Source organism: Balaenoptera physalus (genome assembly GCF_965194825.1).
Source record: "Balaenoptera physalus genome assembly, chromosome: 16".
NCBI classification, from domain to species: Eukaryota; Metazoa; Chordata; class Mammalia; order Artiodactyla; family Balaenopteridae; genus Balaenoptera; species Balaenoptera physalus.
This window is the reverse complement of record NC_138898.1, coordinates 39,054,454-39,078,168: the sequence shown is the minus strand read 5'-3', so window position 1 is coordinate 39,078,168 and position 23,715 is coordinate 39,054,454. Positions and strand designations below refer to the sequence as shown.

At 42.2% G+C, this 23,715-nt stretch overlaps 1 pseudogene across 1 annotated transcript; it reads left to right on the top strand.

The window, feature by feature from the left end:
• The first annotated feature begins 17,838 nt into the window (after positions 1-17,838).
• On the top strand, positions 17,839-20,757 carry LOC309645826 (large ribosomal subunit protein uL6 pseudogene; annotated as a pseudogene). The gene has a single exon. The product of its transcript is annotated as a large ribosomal subunit protein uL6 pseudogene (transcript).
• Positions 20,758-23,715: the final 2,958 nt, after the last annotated feature.

The window sequence follows — 23,715 nt, the reverse complement described above, 5'->3', positions numbered from 1 at the left end:
GAGGGATGAAGGGAGCAGTGAGCATTTTCTGAGGGACCATTTCCCTTGGGGTACCATGCTGGGCAGTAGGATGTATCATCTGAGGCTTACAACAAGCCCCTGATGTTGCTACTATTATTATCTTCATTTTATGAACAAAGAAATGAAGGTTCAGTAAGGGGAAGTATTTATCAAATGTTACTCAAGAAACAGATCAGTGTTACTTCTACAAGCCTACCAGACCTTGCTAATTACAGGAGAACATCCTCTGCCCCCACCCCGCCTTGCCCCCAACATGTTTTTTTTGAAATTGAAGAAAAAGTAAAGGAGATGATAATATGGCAACTACCTAGTATCTATTACAAAGAATTGGTCAATGCTGACATTTTGTCTCATTTGTGTTAAATATTTAAAATAAAATGTTAAATATCTTGGACCCTTACTTTCTACATCATTTACTATCCCCTCTCCACTCCCACCCCCCAAAATAAATCTCTACTATAAGTTTAGTGTTTTTCTTTTCAGCCCATTTTTCATACAGTTCAAAGACCTTTCTGGGGGTAGAAAGTTTCATTCTCCCTACTGTTTCCTTCCAGGGATTTTGGGAATCTCACACCTTAGAAAATGTCAGTGACCTCTGCCTGCCCTTTGTGCTTTGGCCCCCCATGGTTTGTGACGTTGCTGCACGGGGCAAGTTCAGACAGAGTGATGTTCTTTGTAGAGCTGAAGTGGTCCACCACTGCTACAGCAGACACGACTGTTTGTTCTCAACTCATGCTGTTAATTGTTCAGTTCCATTTTGTTTCTGGAGCTGCAGGACAACTTGATATGACACTATCTAGTGTTCCAACCTTTGCCAGCAAAAGAAATGAGGTGTCACCTCAAAATAAAGCAAATAGACTTTAAAACGGGGAAAAAAAGATGTTATTACTAAAAGAACTTAAAACCAAAGCTTGAGGGTTTTTTTTTTTTTTCTTTTTTTATCACCACTGCACTGAAGGAGTTACTGTTGGTGGCCCTATATCCCCCTACCCTTACATCTTCGGTGCACAGCTACCAGGACCTGCATACCTCTGGGGCCACTCCACCCAGTCTGGGAGGCTGAAGTAACGGGGAATCCATGTCCCCTAGGAGCAGTCCTCAACAAATGACTGCTAGGAATTGATGTATAAATATCTTACTCCTTCTCTCAGGTAGGATAACAAAAAGGCATGTGTCCAACACTCCCAGAGTTTTCCAGTGGAATTAAGCTCTGTCTGTTAGAGTGCTGGCTGGCCGGGTTATGCACACTTTACCAGACGCTTTCCTCTGGGTCTCAAACCCTACGCCCCTACCAGAATTTCCTTCACTTTCCAAGTAACCATTGAAACCACTGGCTTTGGAATCTTTGTCTCAGGGTCTCCCAAACTCAGAAAACTCTTCTGTGGTAGATTGCAAAATGGCCATAAACTCCCCCTTCCTCTACATCTTTACTATGTGATGTTACAGCTTCTCCCATCCAGCAGTGGGCTGGTCTTCGGTCTTGCTTTGGCCAATAGAATGTGGTGGAAGTGATGGCATGCCAGTTCCAAGCCTAGGCTTCAAGAAGATATACAGTACTACTTTTTCTCAAATATTCATGAGCATTAAAAAATGGTTGTTTTTTAAGCCACTAAGTATTGGGTGATTCGTCAGGTAACAGAAACTAACTGATCTAAGTCCATATATGAGACCATCTCTTGCATGTATTTCCTTGAATGAGAGTATTGTTTACCTTAAGGGAAAGCATCTTCTCTGGCACAGAGAGTAAATGACCTTCTCAGGGTTGCCCAGCAGAACGTGAGTGCCAGTAGCCACCAGTATCCTGGTTTATTACTTTGTTCCAGGGCCTCTGTGCTGAATCACCTTGTCTGGGTTTGCCTGCTAGCTGCTGCGTTTTCTCTCCACCATGGCTGCCAGCCTGGCTGCTGGTTTTTTCCAAAGCCCTCTTTTCACAGAGCTGTGAGGTGGGAGGGCCCTGAGTTTTCATGGATTTTGCCAATGACATATGTGTCTGATAGGGATTCAAGTGCTTACAAACCTGGCCTGAAATGCAGAGCTCACCATAAACACTGCAATTGCTAGATGCTGGAAAATTTATGAAGCTTCAGAGCCAGCAGTATGCAGAGTAAACAACATTGAACAGAGTAAGTCTGGCTGCTTCATCCTGGCTTTGCTTTTGGTCTATGAAGTTATTTTCAGCTCTAAGATGCCAGGATTTGAGGACTAAGTAGGGCTTCATGAAAATGCAAAGCCAAAAGGCATGGGGTTAATTGTCTAACTGAAGGAAGTTCTTGTAGGCTAGAACGGTGGTTCTCAAAGTAGGGTCCCTATACCAGCATCACCCAGGAACTTGTTAGAAAAGAAAATTATTGGGCCCCATCCCAGACCCTCTGAATCAGAATTTCTTGGGATGGGGCCCCAGCAATCTGTTTTACCAACCCTCCAGGTGATTTGAATGCAGACTCAAGTTTGAGAATTATTGATCTAGGGGCATGTTATTCCAAATGTAGCTCATGGTGTTGGCATTGCCTGGGAGCTGGTTCGAGAAGCAGAAGCTCAGCACCATCTCCTCAGCCCTCCTGAATCAGAATCTGCATTTAACAAGACCCCCAGGTGATCTGAGTGCTCATCAAAGCTGAGAAGAGCTGGGTATACATTTCTAATCTCAAACCTTGAAGTTGGTGATCCATTAGGTCAGGGGTGGGGCCCACTAATTTGCATTTCTAAAAAGCTCCCAGGTATCACTGATGCTGCAGTTTTGGGGGCCACACTTTGAGTAGCAAGACTAGTTTTCAGGCCAAGCTTAGAATCTGGGTCATGGGAGGGTTTCAAGCCAATCCAAATGTGAGCCACTCTGGACAGACCTGCAGGCTGCACACTGCTCAACTCCAGAAGGCATCATTCACATAGACTCTGAGGCAAGGACCTGAAACCCAAAGCTAAGTAAGATAAGAGGCAAGAGTTGGGTAAAGAGTGGGCTTTAGAGAGAGTCAGAACTGGGTTTGAATCTTAACCTTGCCTCTTACATATGTGTGTGATCTTGGGAAAATCATTTAACTCTGTGTCTCAATGTCCTCGTATGTAAAATGGAGATGGTCATACCTGCCCCACTAGATGAGATACTTAATGGTCAGTACACAGAACAAGCCCAGCAAATATTCGTCTTTTCCTTTCAGCCAAGGGAATAGAAGTGTCACCAGATGTGCTGTCTCCTTCTCCTCCAGTCTCATCCTGGCCAGTGGCTTATTTGTCTGCTTCGGGCTGAAGGCCAGGTAAGTGTGATGGGGTTTTCTCTAGTGCTCCCAGGGGTCAGATGAAGGTGATACAAGAATAACGCAGGCTATTTATATTAGGAACACTTCCCATGGGTTTGTAAAAATCGATTCATAAAAATGGCCAATGTAGCCAATTTCAAACCACACCTCGGTTTCACCTACCTATCAAAGTCAAAAAAGACAGCAGCATCCCTGGTCCTGCCAAGGAGCTCTGTGACGCCCCTGGCACCTGGAATCACGCAGAGGCTTTGCGAGGGCACCTTGGTGGGTCAGGCAGGGAAATCTGCCCTCCTCAACTTAAAGGATACAGTTAAGCCATTCCTGTGTTTCTTTCTTTCTTTCTTTCTTTCTTTCTTTCTTTCTTTCTTTCTTTCTTTCTTTGTTTCTTTGTTTCTTTCTTTCTTTCTTTCTTTCTTTCTTTCTTTCTTTCTTTCTTTCTTTCTTTCTCTCTTTCTTTCTTTCTTTCTTTCTTTTTGAGAAAAAGACACTCAGTTTTGGGGCAAGGGGAAAGCCATTTGGGATACAGAGCAGGCAGCAAGATGCTATCAAAGCTTTAAAACACAAACCAACCAGGGCAATGTTAAGAGGCCAGATGAACCTTGATGGTGTCAGAAACTAGACATCCCTAAATTTTCTTTTCTGCACTTAGGAGAAGCAGAAGAAAGGATATGTGTTTTTTCTTCCTTTCTTTTTAAATTCAGGGCTGGTCCTGTTTTTAGGAGGAGGTGGAACGGCTGCTGACTTTAGGCAGGATTTCAGCCTGAGACAGCCACTAGAGGGCGTCAGAGATCCAGAAAAACTCCTGTGTCTAAGAGAAGCCCCAGGTAGCTGAAAGGTCTGTTCTGGGTGGGGTGTTTGGGTGGAAGCTGATTCCTGAGAGCCTTCTCAGCAGGTGTTCACCTTCCCACGAGAAGGAAGTAGCCAGCTCTGTAGGGAAGTTAGATAATTAATTGACCAATTTATTCACTGTAAATGATTTCTGCATGCAAGCCTCTGTCTGTCCTTGGTGTGAAAGTACAGATGAGGGTGTAGGACTTTTTATGAAAGTCTGTAACTGAAAAGAAGCCTAGTTGTAGGGCTCAGGGGTGGTATCAGGGACAAGCTTGGAAGCTGTGGACCGTCGTACCCCATTACTTCCATGTGCTGCCCCAGTAAACATAAAATCAAAATCAAAACAGCGTGTTTGTAGGCAAATAGAGTTTTGAGTGAAGTTCCAGACTGCCACCTGTTAATGTGTCCCATATAGAAAATTCCAGCGCTGTCCTGATTGGGGATTTACTGTGTGAGCTGAAGCAGGCGTAAACCTGATTCCTCTATTGTTGCTCAAAAGGCCCTTAAAGTGGTCACTAAGACAGAACACAGTAGAACTTAGAAACTCACCTTTCTTGGAGAGATCTAGAACACAGGAGGGGCTATCTCAGTAGGCGGACATGGTAGAAAATGGCCTACAAAGGTATGGTCTAGCCAGAGGAATTGCTGGTCATGGGAAGCAATGGGGCAGAATGGGCACCGCTTGGTCCACCAGCCTCTGCTAGGGAAGAGATCCCTCAGTCCCGCCCTCATGCCTCTGCAGCCCCCTCCAGCAATGAAGACCCTTTGTCAGCATGACCTATACTTCCTGCCCTCATTCCCACCCCACCAAGGCTGGCAACAACTTTTGTGAGTCAGGAAGGTTAGGGATTGGGAAGAGGTGTTCCCTAGAGCAGGAGAAGGGTCTCCCACTCCATGGGTTTGCTCCAGGAGAGCTGAGTCCTAGATGACTTGCAAATATGGTCTCCTTCCTGTGGAGAGCTTCTGGGAAAGGAAAGAAATTGGTTGGGTTTCAGTATATTTCCTTGGTTGTAAGAGAAAGATGGATAAAATAAATGAGATGAGACCAATTCTATCAAGCAATATAATGATGTTTCCCTTTCTAATAGAAATCTCTTTTTCAGAAGCTAAAAATTCAGTGAACCTCTTAAATCCTAGTTTACCATGGATACAAGGAAGAAGGTCCTCCTTGTCAGACTCTCTCTTGCTGTCTGGATCACTGTGGCCAGCCCCTCTGTCTCCCCTCCTTCCCAGGGGTAAAGTCAGCTGCATCAATCCTCCTGTAGGTAATGCCTGCATTTTGGCAGTCTTTGCTCCTTAGTTCCCATCACATCAAGTCCAGGAATCTTTACCCAGCTTCCAAGGACAGGCCATCTCTTCCACTTAATACCTATCTGCTACTCTCATCTTGCTGGTCATCTCACCGTTCAATAGAAGGATCCCTGACATTGAGCTCTCTGAGCATTTGTGTGTGCTGTTCCCCTTCCGTGGGAACCTTTCCTTGTTGCTGGCATAAAACCTGAACCCAAGCTACATTTCCTCCAAAGAGGCTTTCCTGTCTACTTAGCCTTATTGATTGCCTCTTCCTTTGAACTCTCACATCTTCCTACAGACACTGGGGGACTTGATCCAACAATGTTTTGTTTTGTTTTGTTTTTTCTCTGTTATTTTAGGAAACTTGATTGTGGGCTGACAATTAGATGGCTATGTCTTTGAGGACAGAGGTTTGAATGTAGCTTCCCAAGATCCCAACATGATGACCCCATGCACACATTAGAAATGCAATTAACATTTGCCCGGTTAACTCCTCTGCATCCTTCAGATCTTAGGTTGAACCTCACTTCCTAAGGACAGCTTCCCCCGTTGGATCTAAATCTCCTACTATAGTTTCCCGGAGAACTGGGACCTCATAGAATTCCCACAAAAAAACACTCCTGCACAGTGCTTCTGAAAGACAGAATCTTTAAAATTTGCTTTATTTTATTACTCAGTTCCTTCCATGAGGGCTGGGACAATGTCTGGTTTTGTCTAGTGCCTAGGGAAGTGCCTGGCACACAGTGGGGACCCTATAAATATTTTCTTAAAAGAGTGAATGCATACTGGTGGGAGGGAGTGTGACATGGGCGGCATCTTGGGGAATGAGGAGTACAGAGCTGGTACCCTTGAGCTAAACAGAAGTTAACAGCAGAGGCTCGGATGGGCCAAGTCAGCAAAATCATTTTAGAATCATTATTGGTAATAAGTGACAAGATGGTTTCTCAAAGATTTTGTGAGGAACTTAAAAAAGTGATACATATTCATTGTGGAAAATATGTAAAGTTTAGACAATTATAAGGAACCAAAAAAAGTAACTTCAAGCCTACCAATCAAAGCCTTTTATAAAAATAATATTTTCTTCCAACATTGGTTTAGTGACTTTTTTTACATAGTGGAACAATTTGGAGGTGGAGTCTACACAGAGCTCCCTGCCAGGATCAAGATCCAGGTACACACAGGTGTAACTTACTCATTAACCCACCCATGTTCGCTTCCTTCCCGTCACCGCCATTTCCACAGTCTCCCCTGTGTTTCCTGGAATCACTTCCCAAATAAGCCATTTTCCCTGCTTCTGGGGGACCCAGTCCAAGACCGCACCACCCCACTTCTTAACTATGAGCTCAGGCACTGCCCAAATTAAAGTTTCCCTCTTCTTTTTAACTAAAGTGGAAGCTAAAAATTCTAAACGATCCAACATATATTTTAAGGCACAGGATAGAAATGCAAAACCATGCCAGGTTGCTGACTCTTTGTCATCAGAACTTCTGATAGGAACATTCCCAAGAGGGAATGAACTGTACAGACTCTGGTCTCTTTGGAGGTGACTTTGGATTGTTCTTTATTTCTCCTTTCTTTTGTCCCCTGATTTCTTTCTTAATCTGCTTCCTCTATAGTAGAGGGTATCCTAAACCGAACTGTTTTTGCTGCCAATTCCTAATCAGGTTTCCAGATACACCCACAAACCTGGTTGTGTTGCTAGGCTTGCTATAAAGCAAGTTCATATGCATTTTTTTTAAAATTTTTTATTTATGGCTGTGTTGGGTCTTCGTTTCTGTGCGAGGGCTTTCTCCAGTTGCGGCGAGCGGGGGCCACTCTTCATCGCGGTGCGCGGGCCTCTCATTATCGCGGCCTCTCTTGTTGCGGAGCACAGGGTCCAGACACGCAGGCTCAGTAATTGTGGCTCACGGGCCTAGTTGCTCAGCGGCATGTGGGATCTTCCCAGACCAGGGCTCAAACCCGTGTCCCCTGCATTGGCAGGCAGATTCTCAACCACTGTGCCACCAGGGAAACCCCATATGCATTTTATTTGATTAATAGTTACCACTAGTTCTAAAGGCCTGATGCATGCCGACCAGTGTCTACTAGGTTCTACAAGAGATTCTGCAGGGGCTACTAAGACACTATCCTTGTAGGGAAGATAAGACACATATATAGCTGGACTCATGCAGAGCCAAGTGTGATGTGTCAATTGAGGGGCACACATAGGCTGAAATAAACAAGCAAACAAACAACTCGAGGAATTCAGAGAAAGTAGTGAGTCATTCTGGCTGGAATTTGAGAAAGCTTCATGGAACAGGCTAAGAATGATGGATGGGTTGGATTTTAATGGATCGAGTGGGTCAGGACAGAGGGAGGTAATCAAATCTTCCCCGGTCTCAGTTCCTAGGGGACTCCTATCTGATGTTAAAAGCTAAGACTGCTGCTTCCCTCTCCCTCCCCACAATAGTTACGAAACCTTTGGAGTTTCCTTCTATCTCAGCTCCTCCAATACCCAGTGAGGAAGCAGCATCATCTTTCTGACATAAACAGACTGGGCAAGACCCAAGTCCAAAGAGAAAATAGGCATATCATTCGGGAATGCATTTCACTTTAGATGTCAGAACCCCATCTAACAGGGGTTTAAACAAAAGGGACACTGATTGTATCTCACGTTAAAAGAAAACCAGAGATAGACATTGGTTGCTGCTGGTTTAGCTATTCAGCAGTCTCTTCAAGCACCCAGGATTTTTCCATCTTTTTCCATCTTCTTCCTGTCTTCCTTAAGCTGTTGGTTTTTCAACCTCATGCTGCTCACCTCCTGGTTGCAAGGTGGCTGCTATGGATTCAGGCATCGCGACTGACTCCAAGGCAGGAAGAAGGGAGGAGGGCGGTACCGGAAGTCTCTCTCGTGTTCAAACAGCAAAAGTTTTCTCAGGAGTCCCCTGCAAATCTCTACTTCTATGTCGTTGGTTAGACCTGGATCAGACGGCCCAGCTGTAAAACATTCTGGAAACTTGGGCATTTCACTTTTTAGATTCTATAATTACAGAAAACAAGGAAGGAGGGATAAGGAATGGCTGCAATGACGATGCTACAAATTCTGCCACCCCTGTGGAAAACTTCACCTGCTGTGGCCAAGACTCTCAGAGCATTCTTTGCTCCCTCTTGGCTGATAGCTCGTTTACCAGTCAACTATAACTGAGCCATACTATGTAACAAAGCAGCCCAAATCTCAATGGCTAATAATAAACATGCATTGTCATGCTCACAGTTTCGCTGATTTGACAGATTGGCTCTGTTCCATACATGTTTCATACTTCTGGAACCAGAGGAATGATGTGGCAGAACTCTGCACAAGAGAAGCAAGCAGAAAGGGTGCTGCCTCTTTGTGTGTAGGCTCACAACTGATTCACTGCCATTTCTGTCCATATTCCACTGGCCAAAGTAAGCCCACGTGGGACCAAAGCAAGATTTCTAGTGGAAGGAAATGCAAAGCTATTTACGGAAGGGTATGGGTACAGTGAGGGGTGAGGAATGGGGTGATCTAATACATTATCTGTGTGACAGTGGTGGGGGGCCAGGAGGTGAATGTGTGTCCTTGCAGGTGGCAAATGTGCTTGTGGAACAGGCAAGGGGCTACTGAAGGCAGTGCCTAGGCAGTGAAGTGCTGCAGGGTGGTCATTTTAGACCAGGTGTGAGGGAACGGATGGATACAGGGCACCAGTACTTTAGAGAAGGCAAAGCATGTTGTACCTTGAATCACCTTTCACGGGTGATTGAATATGTCCAACAAAAAAGGATTTTGAGGGTCACCTTCTCATCAGATATCAACTCGGCATTTTTAGGAGCCTCGGTCTCAGGCAATTCGCAGCCACAGTCTCCCTCCGTGTCTGGGTGTTTTCATCCCCCAAGTAGGAACTGAGTCCTGCTTTCCCCAGCAGAGGCAACTGGAGATGGTCCCTTGATTTCTCAAGGAGTCTTTTCCCAGATAAACCCCATTTACTATAATTCCTATGACTTAATTAAACCAAGTATTCGGACAATAAGAATAGAATAGAGATGGAGACAATTCCTCATGATGATCACAATACCCAGATTGTTCCTTGGTGCCATTACATTAACCAGAGTCAGAGTGTCTTTGACAGGAGGAATGCACTGGTTTTAATTTAATTAAATTCTGACATATGTTCCTAAGAGAGAAATCACAATACAGGCAAACTGTATTTAAGGACATAGGTATGCCTTTGAAAAAAAATGTATATACATCCTTAACTCTGACAATGGGATTCATTCATTGATCCAATAAACATTTTCAGTAGTCTCTCCTCTCTCTGAAACCTACTTTGACAGAAAGAGCCATATATGAACTCATTTGAGAAGGCAATGAATCTTTTAAGAAAAGTATATAATATCACATTTTTACATGTTTATTTAGTGGAATTTTTTAGAACTTGTCATCTGCCAGACTCTATTCATAAATTGTCTATCTTGTATTTCACACATATTAGCTTATTTAATTTTTATTACAAATGTGATAGGTAGGTCCTATTATTGTCCCCATTTTACAGATGGAAACTCTGAAGCACAATGAGGTTAAACAACTTCCTCAAGGTTAAGTAACTTGAAAAAGGTGTGGATTCCCAAAAGACTAATGGAAAAAGGAGATGGAACACCTGATAGACGATACAGTATTTCTAATGAAGCCACATAAAATCTGAATAACCATAATCATTTTGGGGGGAACCAACTAGCCTCCTCATTGCCAAGCATCTTGATTTGACATACAAAAGATTTTTCCTGCCCAGCACACTTCTCTCTCTCCCTAGTGACAGCAACCTAATTTTCCCTGGGAACCACGCTCCCTCATCGAGTCCATGTGGTTTGAGTGGGCAGATCCGACCCTCCATCTCCAAGGTTGGAAAGTCAATCAGGCCTGGGGATTATTTAAGAAATGATCAAGTGACCCAAGCAGAGGACAATGACCATCAGCCCTAGGACTTATGCTGGGTCTTTTAGGAAAGAAGCATCCTCTCTGGTAGGGATGAAGAACAGGACATGAGGTTGGGATAGCTGGCAGCCATCTTGCCACTGTTGGAGAAACTCTGAGACTGAAAGCAATACAGTGGGCACCGATGTTGAGAGACTGAGATAAATCAATTCCTAAGGATATTATTTGAGCCCCTGGATTCAGTCATGCCTGAGCTTCTCATTACAGAGCCTGCAGACTTTTTAGTTCCTTAAGCCCACAGAGAGCCTTCATTGTCAAAGCCAGTTTGAATCAAGTATCTGTCATTTGTAATGAAGAGCACTGTCTGAAAGTGAACAAGGTCACTTTCCAAGCCCATTCTTCTGCTCTGGGGGCCTCTATTCTTTCTGTCCAGAAGACCTTGGAGAGTCAGGCTGCTTTTCTTTCTTTGATGCACCTACAAACATCCTCTCACTCTTACATGAAGCTTCCCTCCTTCTCTAGCCATTACTTCCTTATTGACACCAGTAACAAGAACACAGGTACTTTTTACTTAAAGGCTTCAGATTAATCCTTATGAAGAAAAAACAGGTCACCTTGAAAAGTAGCATGAAAAATTTATAACGGTGAAAAAAACCTCAGGCTTTTACAAGTCCTTGTCTCTGATGGAGTGTTTCGCTGTTCAGTACGGTAGCTGTGAGCCGCATGTATCTGCTGAGCACAGAAACTGCGGCCGTTATGAGTGAGAAACTGTATTTTTAATTTTATTTTACTTTAAATTAAAATTAAATTTAAAAATTTATACTTGATCCAGTTACTGAAGAACTTTTTTTTAATGTATGCTTGGAACAAGCAGAGTACATGAATTTTTCTTAGCAAAGGTATGTTTTATAAAATCTGAATACAAATCAGGTATTCCCGATAAAAATTTAGTATCTGAATTGAGACATGGTGAAAGTGTAAAATACATGTAAGATTTCAAAGATTAGGTTTGAAAAAGAGCAAAATTATTTTATTATTTTTGTATTGATTACATGTTGAAATGATAATATTTTCGATATACTGAGTTTAAAATATTCTTAAAATTAATTTCACCAGTTTCATGTTTTTGTTTATGTTTTTCTTCAAGATCCAGTCTTCTAGCTACTTTCAGATATGCAACACAGCATTATTGACTATAGTCACCATGCTGTACATTATATCCCCATGACTTATTTCATAATTAGAAATTTGTACCTTTTTTGACCCTCTTCACTCACTTCGCCCACCACCTTTTATTTTTTTGAACATGGCTCATGTTATATTTCTATTGGATGGTGCTGGTCTATAGTTTCTGTCTAAATAGTGATTTGACGACCCTACTTGTACTCTATAGGGTGGAGCTTATCAAACCTCTGAAGCTGAGAGCGTTCAGGATGTGAGCTTTTACGCTGAAAAAACATTGAAGAAATGTGTCAACAACCCCTCTGATGTTAGTTTTCCTTATAAAAGTCTGGAACAATCTAATTAAACAGTTTTGATTATTTTTCATGTTATTATTTGATCAGTGAACAATCCTTTGGTTTGTTCTCTAGGTCTGTGTGATGCCCTTCTAGTTGAAGGGTAAAAACATGAATTCCTGAAAATTTTACTTTGAAAAGGAAAAGGGATTTCCCTGGCAGTCCAGTGGAACTCCACGCTTCCACTCTAGGGGGCGTGGGTTCTATCCCTAGTCGGGGAACTAAAATCCCACATGCTGTGTGGCACGGCCAAAAATAATAATAATCAATCAATCAATAAAATAAAAAGGGAAATATTCTATTTAATGCAAAATAGGAGATATTGTAGATTGTTTCCAGAAATCTTTTCATACTGCATATTTTTGTTGGTGTCTTGTCAATGTTTTCATTTATATATGTCTGATATTTTTATTGAAATAATCTGCCCACCCTGGGAAGCTTCATTTTTGCTTCATTTCTCTCTCTTTCCAGAGATCATGATTCTAGAGTCCTTCTTTCCGCTCAGAAGCTGGAAGATACAGTTACAGCAGAAGGTAAATGAGGGCTCGAGTCTCAAGGGGCCTGCCAACTGGGGGGCTCCGGTCCCACTGGACCCCCTTCCCCATGGTAGGGACTTCTTCAGAATTTCCTTTTAAGCATTCAAAGGTCCTCTGGCACAAAGAGATAACAAAACAAAAATATATGACCCTCATTCTGGAAAGCTGAAAATTGCAGGCTTTTTAAAGGACTTCATTGTAAATCTAGCATACACCCTGCAAAGCATTTGCCAGCTTGCTTTCAGCTCTCTTCTCCACACTCCCCTGTCCTCTTCTGCATTGCAGAGGGCTCATCATGCAAACTTCATTTCTCGGACTTCCCAGCCAATGGGCTTCTGGCCGGATTTGGCCTGTGGTAAACGTGGCCAGGAGACAGGAGATAGAAAGCAAAGGGAAAACAGGGAGAAGCCAGGGAGTTATCAGCTAGACCTCTCTTTCTTTCTTAAGATGCATCATGTTTGGTAGTGACTTTGTGTCCTGTTTTCCAGCTTTTGTCAAATAGCCCTTAATTCTATGACATTATATGGAAAAATTTAGAAAGTGCACACTAATGATTATACATTTATATATAATATTTTTAATAGATTATAAAAATATATGTTAAAATATGATTAGGATTGGTGGAGTGGGTCAGGGAATGCAATTGGCATTATGGCTAAAGGGGACCTGATGTTCAACTGTAATGAATATTGTACTTTTTTACAAAACAGAGCGAAAGGCCACAAACACAAAGAGTTAATAGCTATTAATCCTGGATGGTGGAAAAGAAAAGGAAAAAGAAAAGTCACACTTCTAGATATTTTGGGGGAGAAGAAATAACTTTACCATAATATATTTTTTCTTTTCTTACTTAAGTTTTTCCAGGAATTATTTAAGTATAACTGTATTAGTTTTTATTGCTGCTGCAACAAATTACCACAAACTTAGTGGCTTATAACAACACACATTTATCATCTTATAGTTTTGGACATCAGAAGTCTGATACAGGACTCACTGGGCCGAAATCAAGGTGTCAGCAGGGTAGTGATCATTTCTGGAGGCTCTAAGAGAGACTCTATTTCTTGTCTTTTCCAGCTTCTAGAACCAGCCACATTCCTTGGCTTGTGACCTCTTCCTCCATTTTCAAATCTAGCAAGATTACATGCCTTTCGCCATTCTTCTGTAGTCATATTTCCTTCAGGCTACAACAGGGAAAGATTCTATGATTTTAAGGACCCTTGTAATTAGGTTGAGCCTACCCAGATAATCCAGAATAACTCCACATTTCAAGATCCTTCACTTCATCACATCTGCAAAGACCATTTTGCCATGTAAGGAAACATATTCACAGGTTCCAAGGATAAGGATGTGGACATTTTGGAGGAAAGGTCCATTATTCTGGCTACCATGATAATGTGCAGAGGGAAGACATCCTTCGTTTGTAAATTAAAGGCTTTTATAAGCCCCTCTTCCATCTAGCATGCCATCTTTCTGAGAAGACAAAGTTTTTATTCAAGTTCAAGTCCACAGCAGCGAGGGTGTTCACCTTCTGATTATGCATAGTTGAGCAGGAAACTTGCTGTACATTTTTACAATAGAAGACAATGAGAAATTCACAAGTTCATTAAGATGGTTTTCATCAGTACAGCAGGCAGATCTCAAATTAAAGTTATTGACAGAGAGCTGTTCTGTAGATCCCCTCAGTGAAAAGACAAGCATCATTTGGTCTAATTGTTGCTTAGCTATAGCAAAACATTGGGACTGTAATGACAAAACAGTTCAATGAGATATTACATTTTGCACTGGTTGCAGTGGTTCTGCTGAAAACAGGTTCTGGTTCTGCTGAACCAGGATTTTGCTGAACTGGTTAGTCGTCTAGAAACTGGGGCTTGGAACTAATTATTAGGAAGTGTTAATGTTCTCTGACCTATGATGAATAAGCCTTCCTTCCTGAGTAGATTAACTTCTCTTTAAGGAAAGAGCTAATGAAATTTAGAACCTCCCAAGGAGATCATAAGTAGGCATTTGATTAAGCAAACAAGTTAAAGCAAGAACTTGGTAGATAATCATGAAAATGGTCCTTGCCAAGTTCTTTCGCATTTCATTGAGCAATTGCATTCCTCCAGCAAACAAAGGACTAACATGTTAAATGTTCAAGAACTTGATGGTTATGCAATCAACCATCAGAAATATTCAAGCTGCACTTCCAGTTGATCCGGGGTAACTGCTTTTTCCCATCATCCTTGAAACATTTGTATAGCTTTTGTCCACTTCATTTCTGGAAAACTATTTTAGCAGGTAGAAATTTTTCCAAAATTTAAGATGCAAGAGAGGGGACATTTTTCTGATTTTATAACTCAAGTCAAATGTAGTCCATCAAGGTTAGCAAAAAGTCTAAGAGTAGTTATTATTTTTCCTCGATTCATCTCCGTTATGTATTAGTGGAAACCAGGAAAAATGGGGGTCTGGCTTCTGGGCTGCCAAGATATACATTGCCCATCCCAAATTGGGCCAGTAAACTGTGGACAGCTGTGTTGTAGCACCTGCCTTCTCTAGACCTAGCTGGATACTGTGAACTTCACAGCTGCCCCCAAGGATACAGTGCTTTGTGTTTTAAACTGATTCCCATGAAGCCTCTTCTTTCTGGGTATTTCCACTTTTGAGGTACAGCATGGAAATTGAGACTTCTATCCTCCCTGGGCTTGAGAAATCCAACCCTGCCCCTGGCCTGGCTTCTCGGCCTGTGAGGGGGAAGGTGAAATCACCTTTTCCTTCAATCATGAGTATTTATTGAATCTCATCTTAGTGTAGGTCCCCTCTCTTGTAGCAGACCCTGAGACAAGAATTCAAGTGTAAGTAGTTTACATGGGAGGCGGTCCCAGGAAACACTAGCAGGGAGTTGTGGAGGTGACACAGAAGGGTAGGCAGCCTTATGGAGCAAGTTATCACCGTGGGCGACTAGAGCTCAAGCCCAGTGGGAAACTCTGGGAGCTGATGTACAAGACTCAGAGTTGACTTATGGATGGGGAGGGAGTTGGGTTATATATCCACCTGCCTCTAAGCATCACTGGTGGAGGGCTGCCAGCGGTTAACCACCCAGACTGTCCAATCTACTGTGTCTGAGGCCAGGGTGGCTTTCTGCTGTTTGGGAGGACACCCTCTGGTGTGAGATGAAGATACTGGAAGTTGGAAGTAGAGCGAGCTCACATTGCAGTGGTACCACCTTAGGGGCGGTAATTCAAAGGCTTGTTATTCCAGCTATGAGGAAGGCACTGAAGTAAGTGCTGTAGAAAAGCTTAGTTACTTCAGTCAATACATGAAGCAGAGCAGCTGTGTGTTGCTGACTGTATGCTTAGAATGATGCCAAGTGCTGTAGGGGATGCAACAGAAACAGGAAGTATGACGTCCCACTGATTTGAGGGGCTTACAGAATAGGGAAGATAACCTTGCTTCTACCATGCAACACGGGCAAATGGACAAAATATAAATAATGCATTGGCATTAGGGGAGGATTGGAATTCTTGGGAAAGGCTTCATGGAGAAGGTAGGAAATAAAGGAAGGATAGTGTTTGTAGAAACAAAGCCAAAGCCTGTATCATCTGAGGACCAATGAGACAGATGGCATGGAGATGGAGTTAGCCTAGCATGTTGATACGTGGTGAACAAGCCCATGAGACCGAGGTTGATGGAACATATTCAAGTGAGTGGGGATCTCTATGCTTCAGAGGGTAGGGCAGGGCCAACACTGAGATGTTTGAAGGCCAAACAAAAAAGTCTTGGCTTGTTATTGTCCTAAAGATATCAGTCATTGCCTTGAGCCTACAATCCCTCTTGAAAAAGCCCACCCATGTCCACAGTACTGTTGAAGAAGTGGCTGTGTTGGGGCAGGTGACCCTGCTTCCGAGGCAACATCTGATTGTCATGGAGCAGACACCTGCCCCAGGTGGGCTAATCAGATTCTGGTGTTTTGAATTTTTCCCCTGGCATTTGGGCCTAGGGCACTAAGAGACTGAATTAGTTTGTTCTCTGTAGAGACAGGGCAAGGGTTCTGTTCCCTTAGTAAGCTGCAGCCATGTGCCAACACAGCACATTAGAGCAAAGCATCGTAGAAAATATTAACTGCAGCAAAAAAGATGAGTACAAGTGCTAGGAGAATCAGAGAAGAGAGACTATGTGGCCCCAACACGTTTAAGGTGACTTTCTAATTCCCCCAAGGCCATGGTGTACCTCTGGAATTTAAGTCTTTTGTATACTTTCCATCTAAGTTAATTTGAATGGGTTTCTCCTCCTTGGAAACAGAGGACCGTTAACTAAAACAAGATGGTAACCACTAACTTGCATATTTCCAGTGCTCTGATTCTCAGTCCTCTGGGTTGAAGTCAGCTGGTGATTCCCAGAAGAAAGCCTTGTGACAAGAATCATGTTCAAATGGTTTATTCAGGAAGGGCTTCAGGAAGACCCTAAAGGAATGGGGGAAACTTGATGGGGAAGGGAAGGAAGCCAAGCTGGTGGTGAATTCACATCCATCAATGAGGTCTGCAGAGGGCGCTGCAGTGGAAGTCCCGCCTCAGGGCTCCTCCTTCTTCCCTCCCGCAACGGAGCCCCGCTTCCCCTCTCCCTTTACTGACCTGCGCTGTCGCGGGCAGGCAGAGGTAGATTAGGCAAGATCGTGGCCCTCCACTCGTGTACAGTCCAGTTGAGGGAGACAAACTTGCAAACACATATAGGCGACTAGAAAAATAGTTGCTGGTGGCGGAGAATAAGAAAATCTACACCCAAAGGAAGTTCTCTGCAAACAGTGAATGATTTAACATGCATGGGCCGTACTCCCCCTCAAACATATTAGAATCACTCAGCAACATAAGCATGGTTGATTTCCTCCCAGGTACTATTTTTAAAAATCTCTTCCAGAAAACAGAAGTTTCTGGAAAATGACTGTTGAAGGAAAGTGGTTATAACCTGGCTGGAGCCCAGTTTATACTCCGCAGCCTTGACCCGAGAAAGAGAGTAGTAAATATCAAACCCAACAGCTTGGTAATATTCCATTGTACATATGCGCCACATCTCCTTATCCATTCGCCTGTCGATGGACACTTAGGTTGCTTCTATGTCCTGGCTATTTTAAATACACCTGCTATGAACACTGTGGTATATGTATCTTTTTGAATTATGGTTTTCTCAGGGTATATGCCCAGTAGTGGGATTGCTGGGTCATATGGTAGTTCTATTTTTAGTTTTTTATATATACACTACCTAGTGTAAAATAGATAGCTAGTGGGAAGCAGCTGCATAGCACAGGGAGGTCAGCTCGGTGCTTTGTGACCTCCTAGAGGGGTGGGATAGGACGGGTGGGAGGGAGACGCAAGAGGGAGGGGATATGGGGATATATGTACACATATAGCTGATTCACTTTGTTATACAGCAGAAATGAACACAACATTGTAAAGCAACTATACTCCAATAAAGATGTTAAAAAAAAAAAAAGCAACTTGGTAAGACTGTTGTATGTTTTTCTTTTCCCCCTGAAAGTATGTTTACTCTTTCAGGGACTAGGAACTTAATTGTTAAGGTATGTTTGGTCCCGGAGTCGGGCTGCCAAGAAAACAGTGGGTATTTGCTTGCGATAATTTTTTTTTTTTTTTTTCCCAGTATGGTCTCTATTTAGTGCAGGGTTGGTGAACGTGTGGACCAGTATCCACAAGGCTTTCAGGAACCTTAAACTGATAAAGCACAGAGCTTCCTCTTTATTATGAGCAAATGATGTACCATATGATATCATTTCATATTTTATACATATAAGCAAGTGCTACATACTAGTAAGTGACTATATGAGGAATTAACTATTACCGAAATTTAGTATTTATACTATTTTTTTTTTTTTTTTGGCTGTTCCTTGCGGCATGCAGGATCTTAGTTCCCTTACCAGGGATTGAACCCGTACCCCCTGCACTGGGATTGCAGAGTCTTACCACTGGACCTCCAGAGAAGTCCCTCATATGTTTTAAATAGCACGATATTGGAGTTTAATAAGAACAGTTAATTCAGGGTTCCAATGGAAGTTGGCTTCCGCTGAATTTTTCACAGCACTGGAAAACAAGCACTGCTGCTGTGCACAGGCAGGGAGTACGAACAAGGCTTGGTGGAAACACTGGTCAGTGCATCCCTAGGGGTGTTCTCTATGGTTTTTAATTGCTGTTATTCTTTGCTTCCTAATCATCAGTCATTGTTAGTTCAAATTTGTCTTCATCTACTTTCCTCCATAGTTGGTTAATTTTCTTATGTGGAAAAATGCTGTTTTAGTATGGGTTTCCCCAGTAGACTCTGAGATAAGGATGTGAATGCAAGTAGTTTATCTGGGGGACGATCCCAGGAACCACTGGAAGGCAAGTGGGGAAGGAGACAAGGAAGGAAAGAAAACCAATCAAAGGGTGTGCAAATGAGCAGAATTCCTGATGTGGGCAGCTGGGGCTCAGGCCTCTGGGGACTCTCGGGAGACTTTGCATAACATGCCTCAGTGTTGCCCCACCTGAGAGGCGAGGTTTGGGGTATTTATCTGACATTTTCCATTGGATGACTGTTGAGGGCTGCTTCTGGAGGCATTGATTCACAGATACCTCCAGCCTGCATGGTGGGTCATGCCCCTGCAGCCAGAGGAAGCCCTCCAGGAGAGTGGCAAGAGGTTTCTAAGAGGCTGTCAGTGAGGAGAAGAGTTGGAAGAGAGGACCAGCAGGAGCTGGGCAGGACACATGCTCTGACAGCATCTACCTGGGATGCAAATATTCATGAACAGTATTAGGGGCCCATCAGTGTCTAATCACTTGAGTTTAGAACACACATGTGTTGCATTCAATGCACTATATAAGCCCCAATTGCTAAGTCGTCAGGGAGAACCTTATGTTAAGAATGCAGTCTTAAAGTTGAAACCCAGAGGATGGGAAGAAGCCAGCCATGTGAAGAGGGGAGAGTGGTCCTGAAGTCTTCTGCATCAGTTTTCCCATTTAAATTCTGAGTCTAAACAAGGAAATTTAAATCCTTGATTGCTTGAAGAGTGATTCTTAGCAATCACATTCTTATTCAGAATAAAATTATTTTTAGCCATCCTGCAGGATAAACTTTCAAATTTTCTATTTGTTACCATTTCAACATCATGTTTCTCTCCTCTAGTCAATTTCTCTTTGTCCACCCACTAGTCTAATGGCCTAATCCCAGTCTTTTTGCTGCATCTACTGCAAGAATGAAGACCATTCTCAAAATCAGACTGTCGACATTCCAGAAAATGTCGACATCACTCTGAAGGGATGCACAATTATTGAGAAGGGCCCAGAGGCACCCTGTGGAGGGACATCAATCATATTAATGTAGAACTCAGTCTCCTTGGAAAGAAAAAGATGAGGCTCCGGGTTGACAAAGGGTGGGGAAATAGAAAGTAACTGGCAACGGTTCACACTATCTGTAGTCGTGTACAGAACATGGTCAAGGGTGTCACACTGGGCTTCCATTACAAGATGAGGTCTGTGTATGCTCACTTCCCCATCAACATCATTATTTAGGAGAATGGTTCTCTTGTTGAAGTCTGAAATTTGGGGAATGTGAAAAATACATCCACAGGGTTCAAATGAGGCCAGGCATTGCTTGTTTAGTATCTCAAGCCTAGAAAGATGAGTTCAGTTTTGAAGGAAATGACATTGAACTTGTATCAAATTTAGCTGCTTTGATTCAGCAAGCCACAATACTTAAAAACAAGGATATCAGAAAACTTTTGGATGCTATCTCTGTTTCTGAAAAAGGAACAGTTCAGCAGGCTGATGAATAAGACCTACGTTGTCCAGCTACAGAAGCAGCAAGATGTCAGATAATACTTCAGACTCATCTGTGATATTTTAAAGATGCAATAAAAGCTCTTGATTGGGGGAAAAATCCTAATCCCATTTTCACCGGCTGCTGCTTTGAGAGTTCCCATCTTCCATCCTAGATTTTTCTAATCTAGTTCCTTAGAAAAAAAGACACCTCATTGGAGACACAGAAAATTTCAGCCCCTTCTAAAGATGGTGGGGATGACAATCCAGAACCTGGGGCTGGACTTCTCAAATTTTTTGAGTTACCAACTTCCCAACTCTGTCTTGCCTCTCAGCTGAAAGGTAATTCCATATCTCTCGGACACTAGTCCTGAAGTTTGTCTTAGGATCTCAATATTCTGTAAGTAATTATGTGGCATTGAGAAGGACTTAAATGAGTTTATGATTTTTTTCTTGCTATGGAGTCACTGTCAAAATTGTCTGAGTCACATTTCTCTTCTTTGCAATGTAATACACTCCCAAGGGGCACGGGGCTTCAACTTGAGCACATGCAGTAAGTAGTGCTAGAAAGAAGACTAAAAACTATATTAAAAAAAAGAAGCCATTTCAGATCTCACTTCTTAACAGATTTCCTGAAATCTTATCAACGGAAACAGCATCACTTATCAATATGCAATGGCAGGGTCCCCTTAAATCATACTCCTCCATTGATGGCATGGCCCTTTTGAGGTGCCTCTGGTAGTTCTAACTTTTGAAATAATCATTTTCTCCCATATATATTTGGAGTTGTTGTCTTGTTTGCACATGATTGTATTCTATCTTCCAGAGATTTCTCACAATTTTTGTTCCTCTGATGGAAAACCTTATATTTTTCTGCACTATGATGGATTATTTTCATCAAGTTTTCTTTCATTGCACAGGCTGTATGATGGAAGTAGACACCTGTACTCAGTTTGTAATTTGATAGAATTTTAAATAGCCCTTTATATTGACCTATCTGTTTTTATATCCAGCAACACAAAGTTAGCTCTCAATTAAGGCTGAATGAATTAAAATTTTAAATCATTGCTTTGCAAGAAGATCCAACTTAATCATCCGTATGCAAATTTTAAATATGTGTGTTAAAGGAATTCTAGGTATCTGGTTTCTGACCTTGTATCTTAAATCTTTTATCAACTTAGTTAAATTTGTTTATGTAGTGCTGAGTAGCAGGGAAGAAAAAGTACAGTAAGTCCCCTACATATGAATGAGTTCCATTCCGAGAGTGCTTTCATAAGTCCAATTTGTTCGTAAATTCACCAAAGTTAGCCTAGGTACCCAACAAACACAATTGGCTATAAAGTACTGTACTGTAATAGGTTTATAATACTTTTCACACAAATAATACATAAAAAACAAACAAACACAAAATAGGTTTACGATACTTTTAACACAAATAATACATAAAAAACAAACACAAAAAATAAAACATTTTTAATCTTACAATACAGTACCTCGAAAAGTACAGTACAACAGCTGGCATACAGGGGCTGGCATCAAGTGAACAGGCAAGAAGAGTTACTCACTGGAGGAGGGAGAGGAGGTGGGAGATGGTAGAGTTGAAGGATCATCAGCAATAGGAGACGGAGGGTAAGCTGCAATTTCACTCATGCCTGATGTGGATGACACAGGTTCTGGTTCCTTGCTGGATTCAATTCTATCTACCCTCTTGAAGAAACGATCCAGTGATGTCTGGGTAGTAGCTCTTTTTTTTCCTCGTCATAGATGACATGGTAGAACTGGATTGCATTTCCTGCATCATGAATCTCTTCGGTTCTTCAGTTACTATAAGAATGAGTGACATCTACCATCTTTTCACCTCGCTCCACTCTCTCAATTATTTTCACTTTTGTTTCCATCGTTATCGCTTAGTGCTTCTTAGCAGTACCAGCTACATCACCTCTGTTTTTACGCTTGCTTCCGGACATCCTGGGCTTAAAATAAAGATACTGTACTATTGTACTTTATACAGTACTGTACAGTAAAGTACACAAAAGCACAACCACTTGTAGAGGATGCACATATGTGACAATGTACACCAGACACGTGTATTAACTTACGTGTTTGGATATGTGAACGCACGTTCGCATCTTTGGAAGTTCGCAACTTGAAAGTTCCTGTGTAGGGGACTTACTGTAATATATAAGCATATCATCCCATGACTACAACAGAAAAATAAAACCGTCCAAAGCTATAAACCAGTATTTTAATCTGCATATAAATCCTGCTTAAAACTTGTCCTCCAGTGTTTTTTTTTCAGCCTTTAAAAAGAATACTTCTAGTGACAGCAAACTCCTTATCCCCTCACGAAGCAATCCAAACCAGTTTCAGAAAGTTCTAATCATTAAAGGAAAAAAAAGTCTTCAGCAGCCAAATGATAGACAGGTGTAAACACTGTGCTAAAAAATTTGGATAGCTTTCAGTGTCAGTCACCTTGATTAGGAGAACTCTGCAAACCACATTAGCAATCCCAGTCGACAACAAAATTGATATTGAACCTCTACATACCTTGGCATTTGTAAGTCCTCATCCCCTATCCAACATTTGTTTATTCAGCAAATGTGTACCCATTTGGGTAACTGTCTTGTTAATATACTATGAATGACTATGATTTAGTAAGTACATTGTTCAGAATAGATTTATTCTACTTTCAACTTGCAGCTCAGATAAATCATCATGACCCAAAGTATTTTTCTAGTTCTTCTGCAGTGGTCACGTTGCCCTAAAAGGGTCTTCAAGCCATTCCTCTCCATGAGTGATATAGCATATGTCCATATTACCTGACTTCAATTATAGTGTTGGGATCTTACCCAGGTCTTATATGATGATCCCTTTGGAGCAGGATCCAAAGTATATTCTTATTTGTCTTGTTTAATCTCATATCAAAGAAGATCATCAAGGTAAGTCTTGAGATATTGTCTTATCAACAATTTGGCTGGCATGATCAATATCCAAGTTTAATCCCTAAGTGGCACATGGAGGGGTAAGGAATATTCTAAACCTCCTTGACATTCCTGACATTGATTGCTACGGCTGCCTTCACTCCAGTCCTCTCCATGTCTAATCTGGATGACTGCCGTAGTTTATTGTGCCCTCAGCCTAAGCCTTGCCATATCTCCCATCACTTCCCGCCTGCAGCCAGAGTGTTCCTCTTAAATGCACACTGATCATGTCAACTCTGTTGCTTAATTGCCTTGTTACCTTCTCCATAAAACTCAGACTCACTATGGAATACAAAGCCTGTGCCAACTTCTCCCACCTCATCTCTTGTCTCGATCCTTCTATCTTCCAACAATGTGGGATTATCTTTGATCCTGGACAGTGGATGCTCCCTGCTGACTCTCCTTCTCCCCGTCTTTGGCTGCACCCCTCCCTCAGAGTGAAGCCCTACTGTGTAGCCTCCAGGAAGCTTGTTTTCCTGACTCTTTCTCCCCCAACAGGATAGGCTTGTGTTCTGTCCAACAAGTTCTGTTGCAGACTGAGCTTATCTCAAATGCTAGCCCTAATCACTCTGTATTG